The following is a 19,394-nucleotide window of genomic DNA, read 5'->3' on the forward strand; positions in this document are numbered from 1 at the left end:
AATGTCCAGTAATTGATCTCAGTGGGAAAATTGTGTCAGTGGGAGGAATGGTGCCCCATCATTGGTCTTAGTGGGAGGAATAGTGCCCCATCATTATGTCATTGGGAGGAATGGTGCCCCATCATTGGTCTTAGTGGGAGGAATGGTACCTCATCATTGGTGTCAGTGAGAGGAATAGTACCCCATCGTTGGTGTCAGTGGGAAGAATGGTGCTCCAACATTGGTGTCAGTGGGAGGAATAGGGCTTTATCGGAATAGCACCCCATGATTGCATGATTGGTATCTTAGTAGGAGGAATGGTGCCTCATCATTGTTGTCAGTGGGCGGAATAGTACTCCATTGTTGGTGTCAGTGGGAGGAATAGGGCCTTTTATATTGGTGTCAGTGGGAGGAATAGTGCCCCATCATTGGTGTCAGTGGGAGGAATAGTGCCCCATCATTGGTGTCAGTTGGAGGAATGGTGCCCCACCATCAGAGATGTATAGTAACGAAGTAGAACTACTTAAGTACTGTACTTAAGTACCGAAATGCGGTATCTGTACTTTCCTAGAGTAGAATTTTTTTCTCCTACTTCTACTTTTACTTCACTACATTTTTTCGATGATTTCGATACTTCTACTCAAGTATTTTTTTTTTTGTGCTGCATAGTTACTCGTTACTTTTAAAAAAATTACCACTGCCAGAACAGTAGATGGCAGGTTGCATAAAGCTCAAAAAAATGTGTATAATGTCATTTGTAAATCAGCGCATACAAAAATAAAGGCTGTGTATAATAAAAGCTGCTATACCAAATCTTTCCAATAAAAAGAAAATATGAAACAAACAAATAAATGGTGCTACAGCGCTTAAAGTGCATCAATAAACTACTAACAAACACAGGTTAATCATTTGAATAAATCATTTGAAATAATAAAAACAATATGATGTTCATACTTTTGACTTCTTTCTTTAATAACTACATAACACAGTACTTGTACTTTTACTTTCAGTACTTGAGTAGAATTTTTTTTTCAAAACTACTGGTACTTTTTACTTTTAGTACTTAAGTAGCAAATTTTTTGAAAAAACTACTTGCAATACTTAAGTAAAAAAAATGTTGAATACTTTAGTACTTCTACTTAAGTAACTTTTTCTGCGAGCACTTCCACTTCTACTCAAGTAATTTTTTGATCGAGCACTTGTACTTTTACTCAAGTAGAAATTTCGAGTACTTTATACAAGTCTGCCCACCATTGGTGTCAGTGGGAGGAATAGTGGCCTATCATTGGTCTTAGTGGAAGGAATAATGCCCCATCATTGGTGTCTGTTTGTGATTGGGTCAATCCCCACTTCTTAAAATTCTTAATAGTCCCTTACTATAAGCAAAGTCAAATCAGAACTGTGTAAGAAACGGAGCCTCCGGGAGAATTCTTTTGACCTGCACACAGACTACCTGGTCTTATTTTCAGTGAATAAGGATTCTCCCGGAGGCTCCGTTTCTTACACAGTTCTGATTTGACTTTGCTTATAGTCAGGGACTAATAAGAATATTAAGAGGTGGGGATTGACCCAAACACCAACAGCCAACACCAACAGTGGGAAAATTGGTGCCCCATCATTGATCTTAGTGGGAGGAATGGTGCCTCATCAGTGGTGTCAGTGGGAAGAATAGTGCCCCATCATTGGTGTCAGTGGGAAGAATAGTGCCCCATTATTGGTGTCAGTGGGAGGAATAGCGTCCCATCATTAATATTGGTGAGAGGAATAGTGCCCCATCATTGTTGTCAGTGCGAGGAATAGAACCCCATCATTGGTGTCAGTGTGAAGAATAGTGCCCCATTATTGGTATCAGTGGGAGGCATAGTGTCTCATCATTAATATCGGTGGGAAGAATTGTGCCCCATCATTGGTGTCAGTGGAAGGAATAGGGCTTTATCATTGGTGTCAGTGGGAGGAATAATGCCCCATCATTGGTGTCAAATGGGAGGAAAAGTGCCCTATCATTGGTCTTAGTGGGAGGAATAGTGCCTCATCATTGGTGTCAGTGGGAGAATTGGTGCCCCATCATTGATCTTAGTGGGAGGAATGGTGCCTCATCATGATGTCAGTGGGAAGAATAGTGCCCTATTATTGGTGTCAGTGGGAGGAATAGCGCCCCATCATTAATATCGGTGGGAGGAATAGTGCCCCATCATTGGTGTTAGTGGAAGGAATGATGCCCCATCATTGGTGTCAGTGGAAGGAATGGTGCCCCATCATTGGTGACAATGGAAGGAATAGTGCCCCATCATTGGTGTCAGTAGGAGGAATGGTGCCCCATCATTGGTGACAATGGGAGGATAGAATAGACTTAGGATGAGGGTGGGAGAAGATTTTAGCTTTGTCGGTTTTGACGGGAATTACACTTTAATGATTGAATCAATACTTTACATTGTCAGTTACATGTACATTGTCTTTGTACAGACATACAAGGATTCTTATTTAGTTCATGTTTTTATTCTACTGAAAAACCGCCCAAAAAAAGCAAAGACAAAGTAATTGCACATCATGATTATTTTACACATTTCACAGTATTTAATTTAATTTGTTTTTTTTAATTAAAAAAAAAAAAAATGAAAAGCCATCTCCATCAGTGACAGCCGGAGAGAGGCAGAGCTGGCAGGATTTCTACTGAACAAATCTCATGTGATAGCCTTCATTGGCAGCTATGGTGATCACATGATCAGGGACTATTCTGATTGGTTCCTGATCAATAGTGCGAGACGGGCAGCTGTTGAGTGTGATGTGTGCTGAGGACAGAGACCATTATTATCTGATATTATAGTGAGAAACATGTGCCCATTCTGGCTGTGTTCTATATTATACTCATCTCACTGTGCTGGACACAACATACTCCACCTTGTTCCATTACATTGCTGGTCAGTGGGAAGAATGTCCCTTACATTGGTGGTCAGTGGGAAGAATGCTCCTTACATTGGTGGTCAATGGGAAGAATGCTCCTTACATTGGTGGTCAATGGGAAGAATGCTCCTTACATTGGTGGTCAATGGGAAGAATGCTCCTTACATTGGTGGTCAATGGGAAGAATGCTCCTTACATTGGTGGTCAGTGGGAAGAAGGAGGAGGACACACCCAAAGAGCTCTCTGTGAGAACCAGCCCTTTTCAAGCCTGGGCCTTGCTTGCTAGCTTGGCCCAGGAACAATGCCTGATCCTGGGGGAGGCCCTGGGAGGGATCCCCCTGATGACACGGGGCCTAGTGAGGAGGAGGTGGAGGACCTGTCTGTGGGTCCAGGCCCTGGTGAGAATGCGGATGTCTTCAGCCAGAAGATTATCAATCGTTTTAGGGCGATTGGGAGAGCGGAAGAAAAACTTAAAGTTTTGAAGGCTGAACACAAATCCTTCAAAACCAAGTATTTCCAGGCCTGGAGTAAAAATCGCACAGCCATGAAGCCTGAGTTACAGGAATTGGAAGAAAAGGTAAAGGAACAAACTTTATTATTGGAAAGGCTGAAAGACAGAAGTGGAGCATTTAAAGAAAAATTTGACAATGAGAGGCGATTTACCAGCCAAGCATCAGCAAGCTCTGTGGATCAGCAGCCTCAGTTAATGGATGACCAGGCTCCATCTGCCTCTGCACCTCTCCCCCCATGCCAGAACTGGGAATCACCAGCGGCAACCAGCCAGGGGGTTGAGAGTGGACATGGATCCCTGACATTCATCCAGCAGATGGAGTCACCCCTGAAAGCAGACAGGTTTGTATTTTCTGATGATCCATCAGAAATCCCTGAGGATGGGCAGAGGAGATTCAAGTCAGCAAAGCCAGTAATGGTGGAGAAATCCCAGTACACCATGCTGCCATCCAACATGTCTGCCCCATCTGCTGTAGTGGATGGTGTCCCAGGTGAGAAAGAGCTCTGCATACAGCTACCTATTGGAGTTACCGCTGTGGAGAAACCGACAGACATGCAAGCCCCGGACCATCAGACGAATGTGGATGGACCTGCATTAAACACCCCAGGCATGGATTTTGCTGGTCTGGCTGAGACCAGTAGTCCCACGGCAAGCAAAATGGTTGCCAGCTCCAAAGAGCCTGCTTCATGTTCACCTGAGCCTCCCAGTCTTCCAGTGCTGATTGCTGATGGGGGAGGGGATCAACATAGTTCTGGAAGTGGAATGGAAGTAGCAATGGAAATATCCTGCAATGCTTTACCTGCTGCTGTGTTAAAACAGAATGCTATTTCCACAGCTGAAAACCCTGTCCTAGTGGAAGAGAAGATGACAGCTGGAGTTCTTACCAATGCAGCAGCAACTATGGATTCTGCTGTGAAGACAACAGCAATAATAAGTATCCCAGCAAGTATAAAAAATGACAATGTTAAAGCAATGAATGTGGTGGGTGGTGGTGAAGGGGTTAGTAATGCTGGGAAAAATAAAAATGACATTTCTCCTCCTGCTCAGCAGAGGAAAGATTCGATTGCACAGATCAATCCCGAATCTGTGCAATCGTTATCTGCTAAGTGTGTGTCAGATAATTTAAAAAAAACTGATGGATTTTCTGCTGGGAGGAATGTTGGAAGCTATGCTTCAGCTTTGGGGAGTCACACCAGGGTGGGTGGTGGGAATTCTGTTATTAGTCAAAATTCAGGGAGGTTTGGTGGGTATAGGAGGAGGAATGTGGTACAGTTGAGGTGGGTGGGGGATGGAACTCCACCTGTAAGGGGGAGGGTGGCTGAGTTGATTTTGGAAATGGGGTTTAAAGCTTGTGATATTTTTGCTTTAATTTGCCCGGTGGGGAGTTATGAATTCGATTTGTCGTTTGTAAAACCTGAAAGTTTGGATCTCTTCTGGGAGAGATTTAGGAGGTGCAAGGGCCTTCAGCAGTGGAGTGGTTTGGTGCCAAAAGTGATTTCAAGGCAGCCTCTGATAAAATCAGTGACCATTTTGGTGCGTAACGAATCCATACCAGAGGCTGATTTATTAGTATGGCTACGCCGATATGGCGAGGTCCTCACTCCACTGCGGAAGGTCCTTGATGAGCATGGGATATGGACAGGGGCCTGGACAGTGTCGCTAAAATTGGGGGTGCTGGGCGATGTAGTTCAGCACCTTCCCTGCTCAGCCTTTCTGGGTAGGGATAGGCTGACCATTTTCTACCAAGGTCAGCCTAAGGTATGTAATAAATGTGGTGATAAAGGCCACTTTGCATCGTCCTGCACCCACAAGAAGTGCTCACTGTGCCAGGATTTAGGCCATTTGGCCAGAGAATGCACCCAGATTCGGTGCAATTTGTGCCAGCAGCTGGGTCATCCATATAGCCAGTGCCCAGAGGCACTGCATAACTTGCCAGGATTGGAGACTGAGCTGCAGAGGCTTGATAAAGAAGATGAAGCAGCTGAAGTTAGAGAGGAAATTGTTGTTGCCCCTCCTGTGTCTGTTGTGTCAGATTCTGTTTCCCCTAGTGATGTGGTCCCTGAGTCTGTGTCTGTTGTGTCAGATTCTGTTTCCCCTAGTGATGTGGTCCCTGAGTCTGTCCCTCCTGTTGTTCCTACATCTACTGTGCGTAGATCCTCCAGACTAGCGGAAGCTGCTGGGGGGGCGGGTATAGTGGATCTTCCCCCTCGGCCTACTCCACCTCCAGTCCCTGTCTCTCGACACCGCAAACGCGGCCAAGAGGGTGCAGGGGTGCTGGATGGTGGTGGGGTCGATGGGGTTGAGGGAGGGGTGTCCATGTCCCATGTCTCACCCTCTGTTGTGGAGGATTCGGATGATGAGGGGTGGGAGAGGACAAAGAGGAAGAAAAAGAAGAAGAGGAAGACCAGTAAAGCGGTCACTTCTTCCTTACAGTTAGAGCCAGGAGGGGTTCCTCTTGGCAACACATTTTCGGTTTTATCAGGGGAGGAGTTAGTATCCGATTTATCTACTTTATCATCTATGGATGAGGGGGAGTCACATAGTGTAAAGAGAGCTGTTTCGGGTGATGAGAGTGTGGTGGAGGTTAAGAAACGACTACCCCAATCATCCTGATGGCAGTGCCCGCTCTGATAAAGGTGGCGACCATTAATGTCGCCAGCGTGAAATCTGCAAGAGCTCGTGATATTGCCTTATTTTTGCTCAGTGAGTTTGATGCTGAGATTTTATTTTTGCAAGAGACCTGGCTCAATACTTTGGCCGATGTCCATCTAGCAAAAAGGGAGTGGAGATGCGGTCCCTCCTTTTGGTCTCTTGCGGCTGAGCCTTGCAGCGGAGTTGCGGTTCTTTTTAAAACCGATATGGTAACGTGCCGGCGGATAATTGAGGTAGAAATGGGGAGATGCATGGTCTTAGACGTCTCTGTTAGGGGGCAGGACCTGCGCCTGATCAATATCTATGGACCGCAGTCAAAATGGGACAGGAAATGCCTCTTCACAAAGATCAAGCCCTTCCTTTTTACATCCCAGCAGGTTGTCTTTGGAGGTGACTTTAACACCATAATTAGGCCTGAAGACAGGAGGGTCTCCATAGACAGGCTGGGTTATGATAGCGTTTTTCTTAGAGATATGGTTAGACAAGCAGGCCTGGTAGATGTGCACATTAAGCACTGCCCTGGCAGCACGGGATTCACGTTTCAGAGAGGGAATAGTCAGAGTAGGATAGATAGGTTTTTTTTAAAGGAGAACTCTGCTTTCTCGGCTCCTGAGTTGAGGGCGGTGGAGTTCTCTGACCACTGTATGCTGTCTGTGACTCTGAATGCCTCGGACACTCCACCCAGGGGAAGGGGTACCTGGAAACTGAATTCGGCTCTCCTGGAAGATGTAGAGGTAAGACAATCCTTTGAGGATTTTTTTCAGGCACAGGTTTCTATTCTGGACTTTTGCAGCAGTAAGTCAGAGTGGTGGGAGCTTGTGAAACAAAGGGCGATTGGACTTTTCAAGGCCATAAGTAAGAAGAAGCAGCTTGGTATGTATATTGCCTACCAGCATTTGCGGAGGAAGCTTGATCGTCTTGTCTCGTATGGAGGAGATCCAGGGGAGATCTCGGAGGTAAAGCTTCTTCTTAGGAAGTGTCAATACGACCGGCATGCCTCCTTGGTTCTGGAGAGAGATTATGGGAAATATCACTCGCCTGATCCTTACCAGAACTGTAAGCAAGGCATAGCAGTTAAGACGGTCATAGGTCTGAGGGATAGTACGGGTTCCCTGGTGAAGTCCAGATCAGGGATCCTGGAGATCTTCAGGTCATATTACGCAGACCTTCTGGGAAGAAAGGACCTTAGTCGGGACAGGATGGAAAGCTTTCTGGATTCTACTCCAGGATTGGGAAATGATACATTGCCTTTGATGGATTTGACAGAACCAATTTCAGCGGATGAGGTAGTTTGTGCTATAGAGAAGCTGGCTACCAAAAAGTCGCCTGGGCCAGATGGGTTGACAGCTGAATTTTACAAGTGTTTTAAGTCCATTCTGGCTCCCTTTTTAGCGGAGGTTTATAACAGCTGTTTAGATGAGGGTTCTCTCCCTCCCTCCATGAGGCAATCCGCTGTGATTCTTCTGTCAAAAGGTAAAGACCCCTCAATAATTGAGAACTGGCGCCCCATCAGTCTTCTCAATGTTGATAGAAAGATCTTGGCGAAGATTCTTTTTTGGCGCTTGTCGTCAGTAGCAGGCGATTTGTTGTCCAATCATCAGCACTGCTCGGTCCAGGGCAGAAGTACCTTTTCAGCAATTTTAGCTGTCCGGGAGGCTTTGGAGCGATGCAGGGCTGCTGGATGGAGAAAGTACTTGCTGGCATTGGATCAGGCGAAGGCTTTTGATCGAGTCAATCATGAGTACCTGTATTTGCTACTTGGTAGATACGGCCTGCAGGGGAGGTTTATTGATTGGCTGAAAACATTATATAAAGGGGCTGAGAGCTTCCCACTTGTTAATGGTTGGGTTGGACGGCCTTTTGAGGTTGGCTCTGGGGTGCGCCAGGGGTGTCCTTTGAGCCCCCTGCTATATGTATTCGCAATTGACCCCTTCATAAGAAGGTTAGAGAGTGGATCGTTGTGTGGGGTGCCTTTGGGCATTGCTGGTGTGCCGCCTTTGAAGGTCGTGGCCTATGCCGATGATGTGTCTGTTATTATCTCTGGGATGGAGGAGGCGCAGGAGGTGGTCTCTGTGATAGAGCAGTACACTGAGGCTTCTGGCTCTAAAATCAATCATGAAAAGAGTGAAGTTTTCTGGATGGGTGAGGAGGGTGAAAGCTTCGAACTTCCGGATGCCTTCCCAGAGCCCCAGCAGGAAATTAAAGTGTTGGGCATCAAATTTGGTCCTGGTGACTATGGTCATCGAAATTGGGAAAGCAGGTTGTTGAATGCCAATGCCAAGGTGGCAAGCTGGAAGAAATGGAAACTTTCCTTGAGGGAAAGGGTTGACTTGATTAAAACTTACCTGATCCCAATCTTTTTATATGTCAGCTTTGTCTGTATCTTGCCGGAATCTCTCTATGCAAGGGTGTACAGCTGCTTTTTCCAACTGTTATGGGGAAATAGGCTGAACCTGATTAAACGCAATGTAACTTACCTGTCCAGGCGGGAAGGTGGTCTAGGAATGGTCAACCCTATAGTTTTCTTTTCTCTGCTTTTTTTAAAGTATAATCTTGGTAATATGTTAGCAGAGACCCCGCCGGGATGGGTGGGTATTTTTCAATCTTGGTTTAGGCCTTTTCTGCGATGCTGGGAAGATGGCGGGCCAGTGAAAAGTCTGAGAGTCCGACATGGCAAGCTTCCGGCTTATGTTGCCCCGTGTCTGAAAATACTTAGGCAGTGGCAGGTGACAGTGGGGGATATCAAGTCCCTCCCCAGAAAGCTTCTGGAGAAGAGGATTTTGGGCTCTGCTTTCAGTGTGTCGCTGACCTTAAGGGATTGCCCAGGCCCCGTAATGAGGGAGGGGTTGCGTTTAATTAACTTAGGAAGAATCCCTTTGAAGTTTAGGGATCAAGCCTGGCTCGCTTTCCATGGAAGGCTCTATGTGAGAGGGAACCTGAAGCATCGCCCTGTGGATGATCGGGATTGTCCTAGAGCGGAGTGTGTTGGTAAAGTGGAGTCTATGGACCACTTTTTGCTCCAGTGTCCCTTTAACATAGAGGTGTATAAAAGGGTGGGGAGGGCTCTAGGCATCCCCTTTCTCTATCGCATGAGTTATGCGGAGTGGGTGTATGGGGCATTCCCGACTCGCTGGGATTTTGATTTGGATACACTTTTTCTAGTTAGTATAGTTGTCCGTTACTTCACGTGGAATGCACGGTGCCAGATTACCCTGCGGAAGAAAGTCCTCCCTGTCGAGGTGGTGGTGTACGATATTCTGGGTGAGGTTGGGAAGATTCGGGGTCTTGAGAAGGGCAGGGAGCCTCGAGCGGTCTGGATAAGGGCGTGGAGGAATATCAGACCTGCTTTTGGTGAACTGTCCATCTCTGGGTGAAAAGCTTTTTTCCTATGCTATTTCTTTCACACCCTTAGCTTTTGTTAGTTAATATCTTCATTTTTGAAGAAGGGCTGCATGCATAATGGGAGTGGTTTTTGTTTCTTGACCTCGCAGGTTTGATGTCTGGTGTGGTGGTGTGAGTCTAATTAAGATTATTTTTCCCGGTAATGATGTGTTTCATGATGTGAGTTTTGTTTTTGCTGTAAAGCCATTCTTTATTTGAGAGCAGAACTTGCTATGTATTTTTTTTCCCTTTTCATGTAAATATGTATATATTTATTTATGTATATTGATTTTATGATTATTGATTGCAAGACTTTTAATAAACAAAAATTGGGAAGAATGCTCCTTACATTGGTGGTCAGTAGGAAGAATGCTCCTTACATTGGTGATCAATGGGAAGAATGCTCCTTACATTGGTGGTCAATGGGAAGAATGTCCCTTACATTGGTGATCAATGGGAAGAATGCTCCTTACATTGGTGGTCAATGGGAAGAATGCTCCTTACATTGGTGGTCAATGGGAAGAATGCTCCTTACATTGGTGGTCAGTGAGAAGAATGTCCCTTACATTGGTGGTCAGTGGGAAGAATGTCCCTTACATTGGTGGTCAGTGGGAAGAATGTCCCTTACATTGGTGGTCAATGGGAAGAAGGAGGAGGACACACCCAAAGAGCTCTCTCAGAGAACCAGCCCTTTTCAAGCCTGGGCCTTGCTTGCTAGCTTGGCCCAGGAACAATGCCTGATCCTGGGGGAGGCCCTGGGAGGGATCCCCCTGATGACACGGGGCCTAGTGAGGAGGAGGTGGAGGACCTGTCTGTGGGTCCAGGCCCTGGTGAGAATGCGGATGTCTTCAGCCAGAAGGTTATCAATCGTTTTAGGGCGATTGGGAGAGCTGAAGAAAAACTTAAAGTTTTGAAGGCTGAACATAAATCCTTCAGAGCCAAATACTGCCAGGCCTGGAGTAAAAATCGCACAGCCATGAAGCCTGAGCTACAGGAATTGGAAGATAAGGTAAAGAAACAATCTTTATTACTGGAAAAGTTGAAAGATAGAAGCGGAGTGTTTAAAGAAAAATTTGATAATGAGAGGAGATTTGCCAGCCAAGCATCAGCAAGTTCTGTGGATCAGCAGCCTCAGTTAATGGATGACCAGGCTCCATCTGCCTCTGCACCTCTCCCCCCATGCCAGAACTGGGAATCGCCAGCGGCAACCAGCCAGGGGGTTGAGAGTGGGCATGGATCCCTGACATTTATCCAGGAGATGGAGTCCCCCCTGAGAGCAGATAAGTTTGCATTCACTGATGATCCATCAGAAATCCCTGTGGATGGGCAGAGGAGATACAAACCAGCAAAGCCAGTACTGGTGGAGAAATCCCAGTATACCATGCTGCCATCCAACATGTCTGCCCCACCTGCTGTTGTGGATGGTGTCCCAGGTGAGAAGGAGCTTTGCCTACAGCTACCTATTGGAGATTCTGCTGTGAACACAACCAGTACAGACATGCAGGGAAAATCCCTGACCGTGAAATCCCCGGACCATCAGGTGAATGTGGATGGACCTGCATCTGACACCCCAGACATGGATTTTGCTGGTCTGGCTGAGACCAGTAGTCCCTCTGAAAGCAAAATGGCTGCCAGCTCCAAGGAGTCTGTTTCACTTTCACCAGAGCTTCCCAGTGTTTCAGGGCTGATTGCTGGTGGGGGAGGGGATCAGCATGCTGCTGTTTTTGGAATGGAAGCAGCCATGGAAGTTACCTGCAGTGTTTTACCTGCTGCTGTGCTAGAACTGAATTCCATTTCCACAGCTGAAAACCCTGTCCCAGTGGAAGAGAAGATGACAGCTGAAACTCTTACCAGTGCAGCACCAACTATGGATTCTGCTGTGAAGACAACAAATATCCCAGCAAGTATTAAAAATGACAATAATCATAAAGCAATGAATGTGGTGGGTGGTGGTGAAGGGGATAATATTGCTGGGAAAAATAGAAATGACATTTCTCCCCCTGCTCAGCAGAGGAAAGATTTATCGATTGTACAGATCAATCCCGGATCTGTACAATCGTTATCTGTTATGTCTGTGTCGGATGTTTCAAAACAAACTGATGGATTTTCTGCTGGGAGGAATGTTGGAAGCTATGCTTCAGCTTTGGGGAGTCGCACCAGGGTGGGTGGTGGGGATTTGGTTAGTAATCGCAATTCAAGGAGGTTTGTTGGGGGGTTGGTTAGTGGGTATAGGAGGAGGAATGTGGTTCAGTTGCGGTGGGAGGGCGATGGAACGCCGCCAGTAAGGGGGAGAGTGGCCGAGTTGGTCTTGGAAATGGGGTTTAAAGCCTGTGACATTTTTGCTTTGATTTGCCCGGTGGGAAGTTATGAATTTGATTTGTCGTTTGTGAAACCTGAGAGTTTGGATCTCTTTTGGGAGAGATTTAGGAGGTGCAAGGGCCTTCAGCAGTGGAGTGGTTTGGTGCCAAAGGTGATTTCAAGACAGCCTCTGATAAAGTCAGTGACCATCTTGGTGCGTAACGAATCCATACCAGAGGCTGATTTATTAGTATGGCTACGCCGATATGGCGAGGTCCTCACTCCACTGCGGAAGGTCCTTGATGAGCATGGGATATGGACAGGGGCCTGGACAGTGTCACTAAAATTGGGGGTGCTGGGCGATGTAGTTCAGCACCTTCCCTGCTCAGCCTTTCTGGGTAGGGATAGGCTGACCATTTTCTACCAAGGTCAGCCTAAGGTATGTAATAAATGTGGTGATAAAGGCCACTTTGCATCGTCCTGCACCCACAAGAAGTGCTCACTGTGCCAGGATTTAGGCCATTTGGCCAGAGAATGCACCCAGATTCGGTGCAATTTGTGCCAGCAGCTGGGTCATCCATATAGCCAGTGCCCAGAGGCACTGCATAACTTGCCAGGATTGGAGACTGAGCTGCAGAGGCTTGATAAAGAAGATGAAGCAGCTGAAGTTAGAGAGGAAATTGTTGTTGACCCTCCTGTGTCTGTTGTGTCAGATTCTGTTTCCCCTAGTGAGGTGGTCCCTGAGTCTGTCCTTCCTGTGTCTATTGTGTCAGATTTTGTTTCCCCTAGTGATGTGGTCCCTGAGTCTGTCCCTCCTGTTGTTCCTACATCTACTGTGCGTAGATCCTCCAGACTAGCGGAAGCTGCTGGGGGGGCGGGTATAGTGGATCTTCCCCCTCGGCCTACTCCACCTCCAGTCCCTGTCTCTCGACACCGCAAACGCGGCCAAGAGGGTGCAGGGGTGCTGGATGGTGGTGGGGTCGATGGGGTTGAGGGAGGGGTGTCCATGTCCCATGTCTCACCCTCTGTTGTGGAGGATTCGGATGAGGAGGGGTGGGAAAGGACAAGGAGGAAGAAAAAGAAAAAGAGGAAAACCAGTAAAGCGGTCGTTTCCTCCTTACAGTTAGAGCCAGGAGGGGTTCCTCTTGGCAACACATTTTCGGTTTTATCAGGGGAGGAGTTAGTATCCAATTTATCCACTTCTTTATCATCTATGGATGAGGGGGAGTCACATAGTGTAAAGAGAGCTGTTTCGGGTGATGAGAGTGTGGTGGAGGTTAAGAAACGACTACCCCAATCATCCTGATGGCAGTGCCCGCTCTGATAAAGGTGGCGACCATTAATGTCGCCAGCGTGAAATCTGCAAGAGCTCGTGATATTGCCTTATTTTTGCTCAGTGAGTTTGATGCTGAGATTTTATTTTTGCAAGAGACCTGGCTCAATACTTTGGCCGATGTCCATCTAGCAAAAAGGGAGTGGAGATGTGGTCCCTCCTTTTGGTCTCTTGCGGCTGAGCCTTGCAGCGGAGTTGCGGTTCTTTTTAAAACCGATATGGTAACGTGCCGGCGGATAATTGAGGTAGAAATGGGGAGATGCATGGTCTTAGACGTCTCTGTTAGGGGGCAGGACCTGCGCCTCATCAATATCTATGGACCGCAGTCAAAATGGGACAGGAAATGCCTCTTCACAAAGATCAAGCCCTTCCTTTTTACATCCCAGCAGGTTGTCTTTGGAGGTGACTTTAACACCATAATTAGGCCTGAAGACAGGGGGGTCTCCATAGACAGGCTGGGTTATGATAGCGTTTTTCTTAGAGATATGGTTAGACAAGCAGGCCTGGTAGATGTGCACATTAAGCACTGCCCTGGCAGCACGGGATTCACGTTTCAGAGAGGGAATAGTCAGAGTAGGATAGATAGGTTTTTTTTAAAGGAGAACTCTGCTTTCTCGGCTCCGGAGTTGAGGGCGGTGGAGTTCTCTGACCACTGTATGCTGTCTGTGACTCTGAATGCCTCGGACACTCCACCCAGGGGAAGGGGTACCTGGAAACTGAATTCGGCTCTCCTGGAAGATGTAGAGGTAAGACAATCCTTTGAGGATTTTTTTCAGGCACAGGTTTCTATTCTGGACTTTTGCAGCAGTAAGTCAGAGTGGTGGGAGCTTGTGAAACAAAGGGCGATTGGACTTTTCAAGGCCATAAGTAAGAAGAAGCAGCTTGGTATGTATATTGCCTACCAGCATTTGCGGAGGAAGCTTGATCGTCTTGTCTCGTATGGAGGAGATCCAGGGGAGATCTCGGAGGTAAAGCTTCTTCTTAGGAAGTGTCAATACGACCGGCATGCCTCCTTGGTTCTGGAGAGAGATTATGGGAAATATCACTCGCCTGATCCTTACCAGAACTGTAAGCAAGGCATAGCAGTTAAGACGGTCATAGGTCTGAGGGATAGTACGGGTTCCCTGGTGAAGTCCAGATCAGGGATCCTGGAGATCTTCAGGTCATATTACGCAGACCTTCTGGGAAGAAAGGACCTTAGTCGGGACAGGATGGAAAGCTTTCTGGATTCTACTCCAGGATTGGGAAATGATACATTGCCTTTGATGGATTTGACAGAACCAATTTCAGCGGATGAGGTAGTTCGTGCTATAGAGAAGCTGGCTACCAAAAAGTCGCCTGGGCCAGATGGGTTGACAGCTGAATTTTACAAGTGTTTTAAGTCCATTCTGGCTCCCTTTTTAGCGGAGGTTTATAACAGCTGTTTAGAAGAGGGTTCTCTCCCTCCCTCCATGAGGCAATCCGCTGTGATTCTTCTGTCAAAAGGTAAAGACCCCTCAATAATTGAGAACTGGCGCCCCATCAGTCTTCTCAATGTTGATAGAAAGATCTTGGCGAAGATTCTTTTTTGGCGCTTGTCGTCAGTAGCAGGCGATTTGTTGTCCAATCATCAGCACTGCTCGGTCCAGGGCAGAAGTACCTTTTCAGCAATTTTAGCTGTCCGGGAGGCTTTGGAGCGATGCAGGGCTGCTGGATGGAGAAAGTACTTGCTGGCATTGGATCAGGCGAAGGCTTTTGATCGAGTCAATCATGAGTACCTGTATTTGCTACTTGGTAGATACGGCCTGCAGGGGAGGTTTATTGATTGGCTGAAAACATTATATAAAGGGGCTGAGAGCTTCCCACTTGTTAATGGTTGGGTTGGACGGCCTTTTGAGGTTGGCTCTGGTGTGCGCCAGGGGTGTCCTTTGAGCCCCCTGCTATATGTATTCGCAATCGACCCCTTCATAAGAAGGTTAGAGAGTGGATCGTTGTGTGGGGTGCCTTTGGGCATTGCTGGTGTGCCGCCTTTGAAGGTCGTGGCCTATGCCGATGATGTGTCTGTTATTATCTCTGGGATGGAGGAGGCGCAGGAGGTGGTCTCTGTGATAGAGCAGTACACTGAGGCTTCTGGCTCTAAAATCAATCATGAAAAGAGTGAAGTTTTCTGGATGGGTGAGGAGGGTGAAAGCTTCGAACTTCCGGATGCCTTCCCAGAGCCCCAGCAGGAAATTAAAGTGTTGGGCATCAAATTTGGTCCTGGTGACTATGGTCATCGAAATTGGGAAAGCAGGTTGTTGAATGCCAATGCCAAGGTGGCAAGCTGGAAGAAATGGAAACTTTCCTTGAGGGAAAGGGTTGACTTGATTAAAACTTACCTGATCCCAATCTTTTTATATGTCAGCTTTGTCTGTATCTTGCCGGAATCTCTCTATGCAAGGGTGTACAGCTGCTTTTTCCAACTGTTATGGGGAAATAGGCTGAACCTGATCAAACGAAATGTAACTTACCTGTCCAGGCGGGAGGGTGGTCTAGGAATGGTCAACCCTATAGTTTTCTTTTCTCTGCTTTTTTTAAAGTATAATCTTGGTAATATGTTAGCAGAGACCCCGCCGGGATGGGTGGGTATTTTTCAATCTTGGTTTAGGCCTTTTCTGCGATGCTGGGAAGATGGCGGGCCAGTGAAAAGTCTGAGAGTCCGACATGGCAAGCTTCCGGCTTATGTTGCCCCGTGTCTGAAAATACTTAGGCAGTGGCAGGTGACAGTGGGGGATATCAAGTCCCTCCCCAGAAAGCTTCTGGAGAAGAGGATTTTGGGCTCTGCTTTCAGTGTGTCGCTGACCTTAAGGGATTGCCCAGGCCCCGTAATGAGGGAGGGGTTGCGTTTAATTAACTTAGGAAGAATCCCTTTGAAGTTTAGGGATCAAGCCTGGCTCGCTTTCCACGGAAGGCTCTATGTGAGAGGGAACCTGAAGCATCGCCCTGTGGATGATCGGGATTGTCCTAGAGCGGAGTGTGTTGGTAAAGTGGAGTCTATGGACCACTTTTTGCTCCAGTGTCCCTTTAACATAGAGGTGTATAAAAGGGTGGGGAGGGCTCTAGGCATCCCCTTTCTCTATCGCATGAGTTATGCGGAGTGGGTGTACGGGGCATTCCCAACTCGCTGGGATTTTGATTTGGATACACTTTTTCTAGTTAGTATAGTTGTCCATTACTTCACGTGGAATGCACGGTGCCAGATTACCCTGCGGAAGAAAGTCCTCCCTGTCGAGGTGGTGGTGTACGATATTCTGGGTGAGGTTGGGAAGATTCGGGGTCTTGAGAAGGGCAGGGAGCCTCGAGCGGTCTGGATAAGGGCGTGGAGGAATATCAGACCTGCTTTTGGTGAACTGTCCATCTCTGGGTGAAAAGCTTTTTTCCTATGCTATTTCTTTCACGCCCTTAGCTTTTGTTAGTTAATATCTTCATTTTTGAAGAAGGGCTGCATGCATAATGGGAGTGGTTTTGTTTCTTGACCTCGCAGGTTTGATGTCTGGTGTGGTGGTGTGAGTCTTATTAAGATTATTTTTCCCGGTAATGATGTGTTTCATGATGTGAGTTTTGTTTTTGCTGTAAAGGCAGTCTTTATTTGAGAGCAGAATTTGCTATGTATTTTTTTTCCCCCCTTTTCATGTAAATATGTATATATTTATTTATGTATATTGATTTTATGCTTATTGATTGCAAGACTTTTAATAAACAAAATTGGGAAGAATGCTCCTTACATTGGTGGTCAATGGGAAGAATGCTCCTTACATTGGTGGTCAATGGGAAGAATGCTCCTTACATTGGTGGTCAATGGGAAGAATGCTCCTTACATTGGTGGTCAGTGGGAAGAAGGAGGAGGACACACCCAAGGAGCTCTCTGTGAGATCCAGCCCTTTTCAAGCCTGGGCCTTGCTTGCTAGCTTGGCCCAGGAACAATGCCTGATCCTGGGGGAGGCCCTGGGAGGGATCCCCCTGATGACACGGGGCCTAGTGAGGAGGAGGTGGAGGACCTGTCTGTGGGTCCAGGCCCCGGTGAGAATGCAGATGTCTTCAGCCAGAAGGTTATCAATCGTTTTAGGGCGATTGGGAGAGCGGAAGAAAAACTTAAAGGTTTGAAGGCTGAACACAAATCCTTCAAAACTAAGTATTTCCAGGCCTGGAGTAAAAATCGCACAGCCATGAAGCCTGAGTTACAGGAATTGGAGGAAAAGGTGAAGAAACAAACTTTATTATTGGAAAGGCTGAAAGACGGAAGTGGAGCATTTAAAGAAAAATTTGACAATGAGAGGAGATTTACCAGCCAAGCATCAGCAAGTTCTGTGGATCAGCAGCCTCAGTTAATGGATGACCCGGCTCAATCTGCCTCTGCACCTCTCCCCCCATGCCAGAACTGGGAATCACCAGCGGCAACCAGCCAGGGGGTTGAGAGTGGACATGGATCCCTGACATTTATCCAGGAGATGGAGTCACCCCTGAAAGCAGACAAGTTTGTCTTTTCTGATGATCCATCAGAAATCCCTGAAGATGGGCAGAGGAGATACAGGCCAGCAAAGCTAGTACTGGTGGAGAAATCCCAGTACACCATGTTGCCTTCCAGCATGTCTGCCCCACCTGCTGTAGTGGATGGTGTCCCAGGTGAGAAGGAACTGCATATTGCAGTTATTGCTGAGGAGAAATCCGGTGCAGACATGCAGGGTAAATCCCTGACAGAATCACCAGATTGTGAAAGAAAGGTGGATGGACCTGCATCTAACACCCCAGGCATAGATTTTTCTGCTCCTGCTGAGACCAGTAGTCCCTCTACAAGCAAAATGGCTGCAAACTCCAAAGAGTTTGCTTCAGCTGAGTTTCCCAGTGTTCCAGGGTTGATTGACCAGCTGTTTGCTGGTGGGGGAGGGGATCAACATGGTGTTGCAAGTGGAATGGAAGTAGCAATGGAAATATCCTGCAATGCTTTACCTGCTGCTATGTTAAAACAGGATTCTATTTCTACAACTGAAAACTCTGTCCCAGTGGAAGAGAAGATGATCGCTGAAACTCTTACCAGTGCAGCAGCAGCTATGGATTCTGCTGTGAAGACAACAGGAATAATAAATATCCCAGCAAGTATAAAAAATGACATTAATGTTAAAGCAATGAATGTGGTGGGTGGTGGTGAAGGGATTAGTAATGCTGGGAAAAATGAAAATGTTATTTCTCCCCCTGCTCAGCAGAGGAAAGATTTGATTGCACAGATCAATCCCGAATCTGTGCAATCGTTATCTGCTAAGTGTGTGTCAGATAATTTAAAAAAAACTGATGGATTTTCTGCTGGGAGGAATGTTGGAAGCTATGCTTCAGCTTTGGGGAGTCGCACCAGGGTGGGTGGTGGGGATTCTGTTAATCACAATTCAGGGAGGTTTTTTGGGGGGCAGGTTAGTGGGTATAGGAGGAGGAATGTGGTACAGTTGAGGTGGGAGGGGGAAGGAACCCCAATAGTAAGGGGGAGGGTGGCTGAGTTGATTTTGGAAATGGGGTTTAAAGCCTGTGATATTTTTGCTTTAATTTGCCCGGTGGGGAGTTATGAATTTGATTTATCGTTTGTAAAACCTGAAAGTTTGGATCTCTTCTGGGAGAGATTTAGGAGGTGCAAGGGCCTTCAGCAGTGGAGAGGTTTGGTGCCAAAGGTAATTTCAAGGCAGCCTTTGATAAAGTCGGTGACCATTCTGGTGCGTAACGAATCCATACCAGAGGCTGATTTATTAGTATGGCTACGCCGATATGGCGAGGTCCTCACTCCACTGCGGAAGGTCCTTGATGAGCATGGGATATGGACAGGGGCCTGGACAGTGTCACTAAAATTGGGGGTGCTGGGCGATGTAGTTCAGCACCTTCCCTGCTCAGCCTTTCTGGGTAGGGATAGGCTGACCATTTTCTACCAAGGTCAGCCTAAGGTGTGTAATAAATGTGGTGATAAAGGCCACTTTGCATCGTCCTGCACCCACAAGAAGTGCTCACTGTGCCAGGATTTAGGCCATTTGGCCAGAGAATGCACCCAGATTCGGTGCAATTTGTGCCAGCAGCTGGGTCATCCATATAGCCAGTGCCCAGAGGCACTGCATAACTTGCCAGGATTGGAGACTGAGCTGCAGAGGCTTGATAAAGAAGATGAAGCAGCTGAAGTTAGAGAGGAAATTGTTGTTGCCCCTCCTGTGTCTGTTGTGTCAGATTCTGTTTCCCCTAGTGATGTGGTCCCTGAGTCTGTCCCTCCTGTGTCTGTTGTGTCAGATTCTGTTTCCCCTAGTGATGTGGTCCCTGAGTCTGTCCCTCCTTTTGTTCCTACATCTACTGTGC

This window comes from Pelophylax lessonae (genome assembly GCF_965119305.1).
Source record: "Pelophylax lessonae genome assembly, chromosome: 11".
Lineage (NCBI taxonomy): Eukaryota > Metazoa > Chordata > Amphibia > Anura > Ranidae > Pelophylax > Pelophylax lessonae.